Raw genomic sequence first — 8,762 nt, forward strand, 5'->3', positions numbered from 1 at the left:
AGTAGACATGACCCCCTGCCAGTTTCTTTCCTTTGTGGCTCCCCAGGTAACCCGCCAGAGCCAGGCAGCCTGGCAGCATTTGAAAACGTGTAGTTTTGGTTCTTGGAGTCCTTTGCGCTGGTCTCAGCTGGCTCTGGCTCTGGCTCACAAGTAGAGGCCTGGTTCATGGAGGCCCCCCTGGCACCATCGCTCTGCTGCTCTAACCCCTGGGCTAGACACCGCCAGGCAGAAGGAAGAATCCATCTAGCACCCTCGCCGGAGCCTCACCGAGGTGGATTAACTCCTGGGCCGGGCACGCCCCTCCCTTGGCTGCAGGAAGCACCTGCGTTCCATGGCTCCCGCGGTGTCGCTGCTGGGCTGGAGCTGTGCCGTGGTGCTGACGTGGCCCAGATCCCCTGAGCACTGAAATGCTTTGGGCGAACTCGCGTCTGGGCTCGGTGTGTGGGTGGCCAGTGCCATTCCCCTCTGCTGGCTTGGAGATCGGACTGAACTATCCCAGGGCCCTTCTGCCCACAAATGCTTGATGTTGGCTGGTTCAGCACCATCCAGCCTGGAGGCAATTTGGCTTTTCTGGAAATGCAAAATCTGTCCCATGCAAGAACCTCTGCTGGGCTTGGCTCCATGGCAGAGGGACTGAGTGTTGGCTGCTGAACAGAACCCAGTGTCAATCCCCCCTCCCCTCTGTTAACAAAGGCTCCAGCTCCCAAACCCGGCTGGGCCCACGGAGCCTCCCAGGGAAAAAGATGCCAGCAAGAAAGAAGCATGTGCCAGGGAGGAGCAGGCCCCCAGCTGGTTTATGCCTGTCATGCAGGACCTGGAGCCCCTAGCCCCAGGGAGTGGCACCCTGTTAGCAGCAGGACCCACCCCTGCGAAATGCAAGCAGCTGTTTGCTCTTGGGGGCTGCCCCTTCCTGCATGGGGCCAGCTGCAAGCCAAGAGGGTGTGTGCGCTGCAGAATTTGTCCTTCCCCGGAAGGCTGTGATCAATCCCCCCACCCCACACAGCACTCTGGGGCAGGGCCCCAGAGCTGGGTAGGGGGCAGAGGGCACAGGTCACTGGCCCCAAGGGACAGTCCTGCCAGCTGTGTGTGTGCTTCGCATGCTTCTCCCCTACTTCCCAGCCCCTCTCCTGTCTCCCCTGTCCCAAAGCTCAGGGCCATAGGAGCTGGGACCCAACCACACACCCCCTCTGCTCTCTCTCGAGTGACTGACCCACTGCCCAGCTAATGAATGAGTCCAGGACCACCACACATTCCTTGCTCCTAGCACTGCCCTGTCAGCACCAGGACTGTGAGCTTCCCCCCAGCAGTGGCCTCATATGCACACCCTAGCCCTGCCCAGGGAAGAAGTTGCTGTTGGGTGAGACAGGCTGGGTGGAGGCTGCCAGGCAGGGGCAGTTATGGGTAGAGGTGGGCGAGATGCAGGCTGATTGTGCTGGGAATGGGGCTCAACCCCCTTTAATCCCCACAGCATGTCAGTCTGCAACACTGCCTTCCTGGATGGGTTAATCATCTCCCAGCCCTGCGCTGCCTGCTGCTGTCCTGGGAGGGGCCCCAGGCTGGCATCACTAGGGCTTTTCTTGAAGCCGAGTAGGGCAGCCCCTTTCCTGCCTTCCCCTATCCTTCAAACCTCAGGGCCAAAGCAGCCGGGACCCAGCTGCACAGACCACTCCACTCTGCCAGGAGTGACTGACACACACCCCCAGCAGTGCTGTCAGTGCCAGTGCTGAGAGCTTCCTCCAGCAGTGCCCTGTGAAAACCTGGGCTGTGTGCTTCCCCCAGCAGTGCCCTGTGAGCACCAGGGTTGTGAGCTCCCCCTCTAGCAGTACCCTGTCAGTGCCAGGGCTGTGAGCTTCCTCCAGCAGTGTCCTGTCAATGTGAGGGCTGTTGTGAGTTCCCCCCACCCCTGCAGTGCTTTGTCAATGCCCAGTCTGTGAGCTTTCCCCAGGAGTGCCGTGTGAGCACCAGGGTTGTGAGTTCCCCCCACCCCAAGCAATTCCCTGTCTGTGCCAGGGCTGTGAGCTTCCCCCCAGTAGTGCCCTCATACGCACACTCCAGCCCTGCCCAGGGAAGAAACTGTTGTCGGCTGTAACAGACTGTGTGGAAGCTGCTGGGCAGGGCAGTTATGGGTGGAGGTGGAGATGCAGGCCTACCATGTTGGGATTGGGGCTTAACCCTTCCTGCCCCCCACAGCATGTCAGACTGCGAAGCTGCCTGTCTGGCTGGGTTAATCATCTCCCAGCCCCATGCTGCCAACTGCTACTGCTGGTGGGACATCCTCCGAGCTGTGGCCTTGGGCGTGGAGTTGTGGGGGGCGGGTATCAGCCCCAGCCAGGGGAGGTGTGGAGCTGGGGAGGGGTTTAGCCCCCACTGCAGCTGCGGGAGCTCTGAGCCCTTTAAATCTCAGCCCCAGCCCGGCCGCCGGAGCTGCGGGCGGGATTCAAAGGGCTCTGGGCTGCCCGCAGCTGTGGAAGCCGGTGCGGTCCGGCATGGCGTACTGGCTCTTACGCTGTACTGGACCGGACCAGCTTACTTTCACTTCTGGTTACAAGGCAGGTGAAATTGTTGTAATGAGCCATAAAAGCGGTGTCCTTGATGAGACCATGGTTTTTAGTGTCTAGCAAAGTAACAAATTTAAGTTCCTAGGCCAGAGGTGGGCAAACTATGGCCCATGGGCTACATCTGGCCCGCAGGACCGTCCTACCTGGCTCCTGAGCTCCCGGCCAGGGAGGCCAGCCCCCAGCCACTCCTCCACTGTCCCCCCACCCCCACAGCCATGCTGCCGTGCAGGCAGTGCTCTGGACGGCAGGGTTGTGCGCTTCTGCCAGGCAGCACGGCAGTGTGTCTGGCTCTGGCCGGGGGGCGCAGCTGCCAGACATGCCCTGAACGACATGGTAAGGGGGCCAGGGCCGGGGGGTTGGATAAGGGGTAGAGGGTCCTGGGGGGAAGTCAGGGGACAGGGACTGGCGGTTGGATAAGTGTGGGAGTCCTGGCGGGGCCTGTCAGGGGGCAGGGGTGTGGATAGGGGTCAGTGGATGGGGAACGGGGGAGGTTGGATAGGCATGGGGTCCCAGGGGGCCTGTCAAGGGACAGGGGTGTGGATAGGGGTCAGAGCAGTGAGGGGACTGGGAGCAGCAGGGGTTGGTTAGGGGATGGGGTCCCGGGGTGGTTAGGGGTGGCGGGGTCCTGGGAGGGGGCAGTCAGGGGACAAGAAGCAGGGGGGTTGGATGGGTCAGGGGTTCTGAGGGGGGCAGTCAGGGGCCGGGAAGTGGGAGGGGGTAGATGGGGGCAGGGGGCCAGGCTGTTTGGGGAGGCACAGCCTTCCCTACCTGGCCCTCCATACAGTTTTGCAACCCCAGTGTGGCCTTCAGGCCAAAAAGTTTGCCCACCCCTGTCCTAGGCTCATCTCTTGAAGGTGCTGTGCAGTTTCCTTCAAGGAAAAGGACTGACAGGTCAAATATAGATGATCACGGTGGCAAATAAGGGAGGCAGGCTAGCTCAGTGGTTTGGCCATTGGCCTATTAAGTCCAAAGTTATGAGTTCAATCCTTAAGGTGGTCACTTAGGGGATCTGGGGAAAAAAATAGTTGGGGATTGGTTCTGCTTTAAGCAGGGGGTTGGATTAGATGGTTCCTTCCAACCCTGATATTCTATGAACTTTGTGTAAAGTTTTCACTCTTGGGTGATAGGGTGTTTTATTTATGTCTTTCATCATTTTCCTATGTGAGTTCATCTGAGAGCACAGTGATTGTCTGGTTTCACCCTCTAAGTTGTTACTGGGACACTGAGTGCACTGGATGAAGTACAGCACATGTTGTGATATACTCTTGGATCTGGAAAGTTGTGTTGTGGTGAGTGTTGATCATTGTAGCAGTGGAGCTATGTCTGCAGGTTTTGCATCTGTTGTTCTGGCAGGGATGGGTCTGGTGCCACTTTGAGTTGGTAGGTCCTGTATGGAGCTTGCTTCTGATGAGCTTGGCAAGGTTGGAGGGTTGATTATGGGCCAGAGAGTGGGGGAGATTTCTTTCAGAATGTGGTTCCCTATCAAATATGGGTTGTAATGTAATGATACCCCATATGGGTTCCAGAGTGAGGTAGCAGATGACAAGTAAGGGTGTGTGGTCAGTGGGTTTGGGTTTGTTTGTTTTCCTGTATTGAAGAAAGTTCTCTTGGGTATTTGGGTTGCCTGTTCCAAGATGGGATCAACTCCACTGGTGCAGTGTCCTTGTTTAGTGAGGGCAGTTTTAGGGGGTTTAGGTGTGTTCTCTGGACTTTTTCGTCAGAGCAAATTCTGTGGAATCTGAGTGCCTGGCTGTGGAAAACAGATGCCAGAACACTAGATGCAAACCCTGCAGACATATCTCCACTGCAAGGAGCTCTTTGGGTCTGTCAGGAGTTTCCCTGGTGTGGGAACTGCTCCAACCTTGCTCTGCCAGACTATTGGGATGCTGCTGTCCTGGGTACAACCGTGCAGAAATTGAAGCAGCCAGCTTTTGGGGATTGCTCCAAAGTGAGAGATGAACTGGTTGTGGATGTTGCCTAGACTGGAGCAGGGGCGCCATTCAGAGAGGATCGGGGGCACCTCCCCCCCTGCAAGTTTCTCTTGCCAGAGGAATCGGAAGCCCTTAGTTGTGGGCTGAGACGTTGCTGCAGGGGCAGAGCTGTTTCCAAGGAGTTAGACTGGACCAGCAGCTGTTCGCCCCTCCCCCCCCCAGGGCCAGCTTTAGGAAGCGCGGGGTCCAATTTGAACAGTTTCGATGGGGCCCCGGCAGTGATGACTAAAAAAAAAAAAACACGTAAAAAAAACACATGGCACTTGTACGCACTGGGCGGCGCTCCTAGTCTTCGGCGGCGGGTCCTTCACTTGCGCCAGGTCTTCGGTGGCACTGAAGGACCTGCCGCCGAAGTGCTGCTGAAGGCCTGGAGTGAGTGAAGGACCCGCCGCCGAAGACCCAGAGCCCTGCCAGGTGAGTAAAAATTTAAAAGGAGCCTCTAACCAGGGAAGGGATTCTTGGGCACTTGCCCCACCCCCCGGCGGCTCTGCCACTGGGCGCGGGGCCCTCTTAGGCGCAGGGCCCGATTCGGGGGAATTGGTGGAATTGGCCTAAAGTGGGCCCTGCTCCCCCCCCCCAGCCACAGGAAATTTTTCCCTGGCTGTGTCGGCTGCTGTGTGCCCAGGAGTGGAACCCCCTACTAGCCCTGGCATCCAGCAGCAGCGCTAGCAGCCCGAGGACCAGAGGGAGCTCAAAGCCCTTCTTGTGGGTGTCAAAGTTAGATCAGGACTCACAGTTTGTCAGACCACTCTGTTTTATTAGCACAGCGCTCTGCTAATGACACCCAGATAATGTGAGCACCATGCAAGACACAAACTATCTTATTTATACAGATAAAAGGATGAGAACATAACAAGATAAGTTTACCTGGGCTTGGCATACATATCTTATTTCCTTACTAACTATTACGATCTTCTGTTAACGTTTCGCCATTAGCACCATTGTTTATGCCTAATGTTTCTTTTCCTGGCACCTGTATTTCAACATTTCTTATTTCTGCGTAAAGGTACATACAACATTTCTTTAATCCATTCTTATTTTTACAATATAATTCATTCTACTGTCACAATCCCTCCTTTTGGTCAAGCTCACGCCATGACCAACATTTTACTGGGTTCCACATATTAACCGTTCTTTATCTCTTTGTTCACCAGCAATATTTAAAATCATCATATTAGCACTCTGTTCTGGGGCAGTCACCTGAGTGGCATGCCTTACACAATTTTGGATACAACAGTAGACTAACTGAAAACATACAAAAATTATTAGGATTCCAAACAGGATAGTCAGGGCTCCCTGAAACAACGTTTCCTATGCCAGAGAAATTGAACAGGTTACTTAGCCACTTCCATAAAGAACTCGGCTCTTCATGGGGAAGATATGCGATTTGTTCTAAGTGGCTAGCATGATCTATTACCTCATTGGTATCGTCAGGTATAAACACACAACATTGTTTTCCAATGAGAGCACAGGTCCCTCCTTTGGCCGCCAGCACTATGTTCAATGCCTGACGGTTTTGGAGGGCCACCTGTCGGATCGCCCCTGTTTCTTTGGCCAGGGCTCTTAAACTTTCTCCAGTTTTATTTGCCATTATTTTAACTACTGCTTGTAACCTCAGGAGCCTTTTTGCCTGGTGTATTACTCCCCCAAGTGGGATAAAGAAACTGCCAATAGCCTCTTCCCAGGTGTCATTACTGTTCCATATTGTGTTAAATGGACAAGATACGCGAGTGAGGTCTGAGGAATTGAGTGGGATAGCCAGGACAGGAACACCAGTTTGAGAGTGGGCTGGGATGTGGCTGCAGACCCAGCATTTAGAAATATTAAGGGTCTGAGCTATCCACACTTGCTGCTGGATAAAAGAATTGTCATTGTGGACTCCCCAGACCTTAAGACACCAGCAGCTGAGGAACAGGCGCCACCAGAGGCACATGTTGGAGGCAGGTCCCTTCTGGTTCTGATAACCTCAACTGAGGGAACCGCAGTCACAGTTTTACGTCCACCAGGCAGCAGGCGCTAGGCTCACTACTGCTTCTTCTTGGGCCTTGCTTTAGGTTGTCGTCTGCTTCTGGCAACCCTTACAAGACCGTAGATTGTAAGGTATTGCAGGCTGTTCCTCTACATCTTCTTCTGGAGTCAAAATTGACTGCGTGGTCCTGAGGTGATGGTTGGTTCACTGCAGGTGGTGCATTCTTACACTGTGAAGCATGTATCCACTCTGCAATGCCAGACAGTTTAACAGCTGTCTGGCTAGTAAGCAGTGCCTGATGATTCTTTGATGTTCTTTAAGTCTCTTTACTACTTCTTCCTTGACTCTGGCTATAACAATGGCCTTCACACCTTATCTTTTCCTGATGCATATATTCCTCATTCACACAAACAGATTGAGAATACAATGAGTACAATACAATGAGTATTTTATATCCAGCAAAAAGGCATTGCAAATTAAACCTTGCTAAGTTTCACAGTTAATAACCAAGATAATTTACATTGAGACCCAGGCCTTCAATGTTTCTCTAATTTACTTAACTGATAGACACAATAGAGAATCCTGTCTCTTACTACCTAAATCTTAAAACAAAGAGTTAGAGAGCGCCCAATTTGTAATGCATATGGGAAAACAGAATCTTATAGTCCCAGAGGGTCATTTCTTTCTGCTACTTAAAAAGGGTGGCTAGCAGGATGAAATCAATTTATACTTTAATTCTTATGGGACATTATAAAATCCTGCTCCTACATATCCCCCTTTTGACACTAAGATTATTAATCGCCAGTGTCACTTCTTATTTAGTCCACGTAATAGAAAATACTGGGAGGTGATTTGGGCCTGTGGCTTTAGCTTTGCATACATTTGTTTTATCCACCAGCACATTTTAAACATTTGAATTAATCACATACAATTTAAAACCAAAAACAATTAGGGATAGTAACATTAGTATGCCAGTAGTTGTGGGAGACCATCCAGAAAATGTTATACCAATGGTAAGCTGTTATGTTTTTCTGCAGTGGCAATTCTTAACATGTCCCCATTTGCATGTATAATATGAATGGTTCACATTGTTTTGTTTGTTTGTTTTTGTTTTTAGGAACTATGTTACCTTTCTACCTTTTTAAACAGATGATTGGTAACTGTTTGCCATTCAATGCCAAGATTGATAGAGAACTCAGCTAAATCTGTCTGTCTTTGTGGTGCTTGCTTGTGTCTCTCTGTCGGGGCAGACTGCTGAGCCCTGATTAGGGGGCGGAGCTAGGCGGAGGAGGGGGCCTATAAAAGCGGCCGCCCAGCCAGGCAGCGGCACAGCTGATCACAGCGGCCCAGGAGCCGGCCAACAGGGCTGCTAACAGGGGAGTTTGAGTGGGAGTTCCCATTAGAGGAGCCAGGTATTTTGTGTTTGCGTCTGTCTTTGGGGTGCTTGTGTCTCTCTCTGTCGGGGCAGACTGCTGAGCCCTGATTAGGGGGCGGAGATAGGCGGAGGAGGGGGCCTATAAAAGCGGCCGCCCAGCCAGGCAGCGGCACAGCTGATCGCAGCGGCCCAGGAGCCGGCCAACAGGGCTGCTGACAGGGGAGTTTGAGTGGGAGTTTACAGGGGAGGGGGAAGGGGGCGGCACCGTGCTTCCCGTGTTCCCCAGGTAAGAACGCCGAGTGAGGCCAAGACAGCAGCAGCCATGAGCCAAGCAGTGGAGGATACACCGAGGATGAGAGCATGCAGCAGCTGCGGTATGTACATGGTCCTAGCGGGGGACCCAGGACAGTACTATGTATGCATGAAGTGCCGCCTAATAGAGCTGCTGGAGGAAAAGATCCAGGGTCTAGAGTTGCAGGTAGAAACCCTGGTAGAGCATAGAAGGGGGTTTGAGCAGCTGATGGAGCAATGGCAAGCAGTGACTGAAGGGGAATGCCCAGAGGTACAGGGGGAAGCAGGGGCTAAGGCCAGTGAGGGGGGACTGCCAGATGAGGAAGATGGGCGGTGGAAGCATGTGACTGTGAGAACCAGGCAGGGGAAAAGAAGAGCCAGTGAAGGAGAAATAGAGCTAAGGAACAGGTTTGAAGGTTTGGAGAATGAGGAAGGGGTACAGCAGGTGGTAGCTGACGGTGGGAGGGCAAGGAAAAAGAGAAGAGTGGCTAGTCCGATAGAAAGAGGGGAGGAGTCCATGGAGGCAGCACCAAGTTTGGGCCCAGGGAGGATACAGGATGGCTTAAGGGGAACCACAA

The sequence above is a fragment of the Mauremys mutica genome, chromosome 17, assembly GCF_020497125.1.
Source record: "Mauremys mutica isolate MM-2020 ecotype Southern chromosome 17, ASM2049712v1, whole genome shotgun sequence".
Taxonomy (NCBI): Eukaryota; Metazoa; Chordata; order Testudines; family Geoemydidae; genus Mauremys; species Mauremys mutica.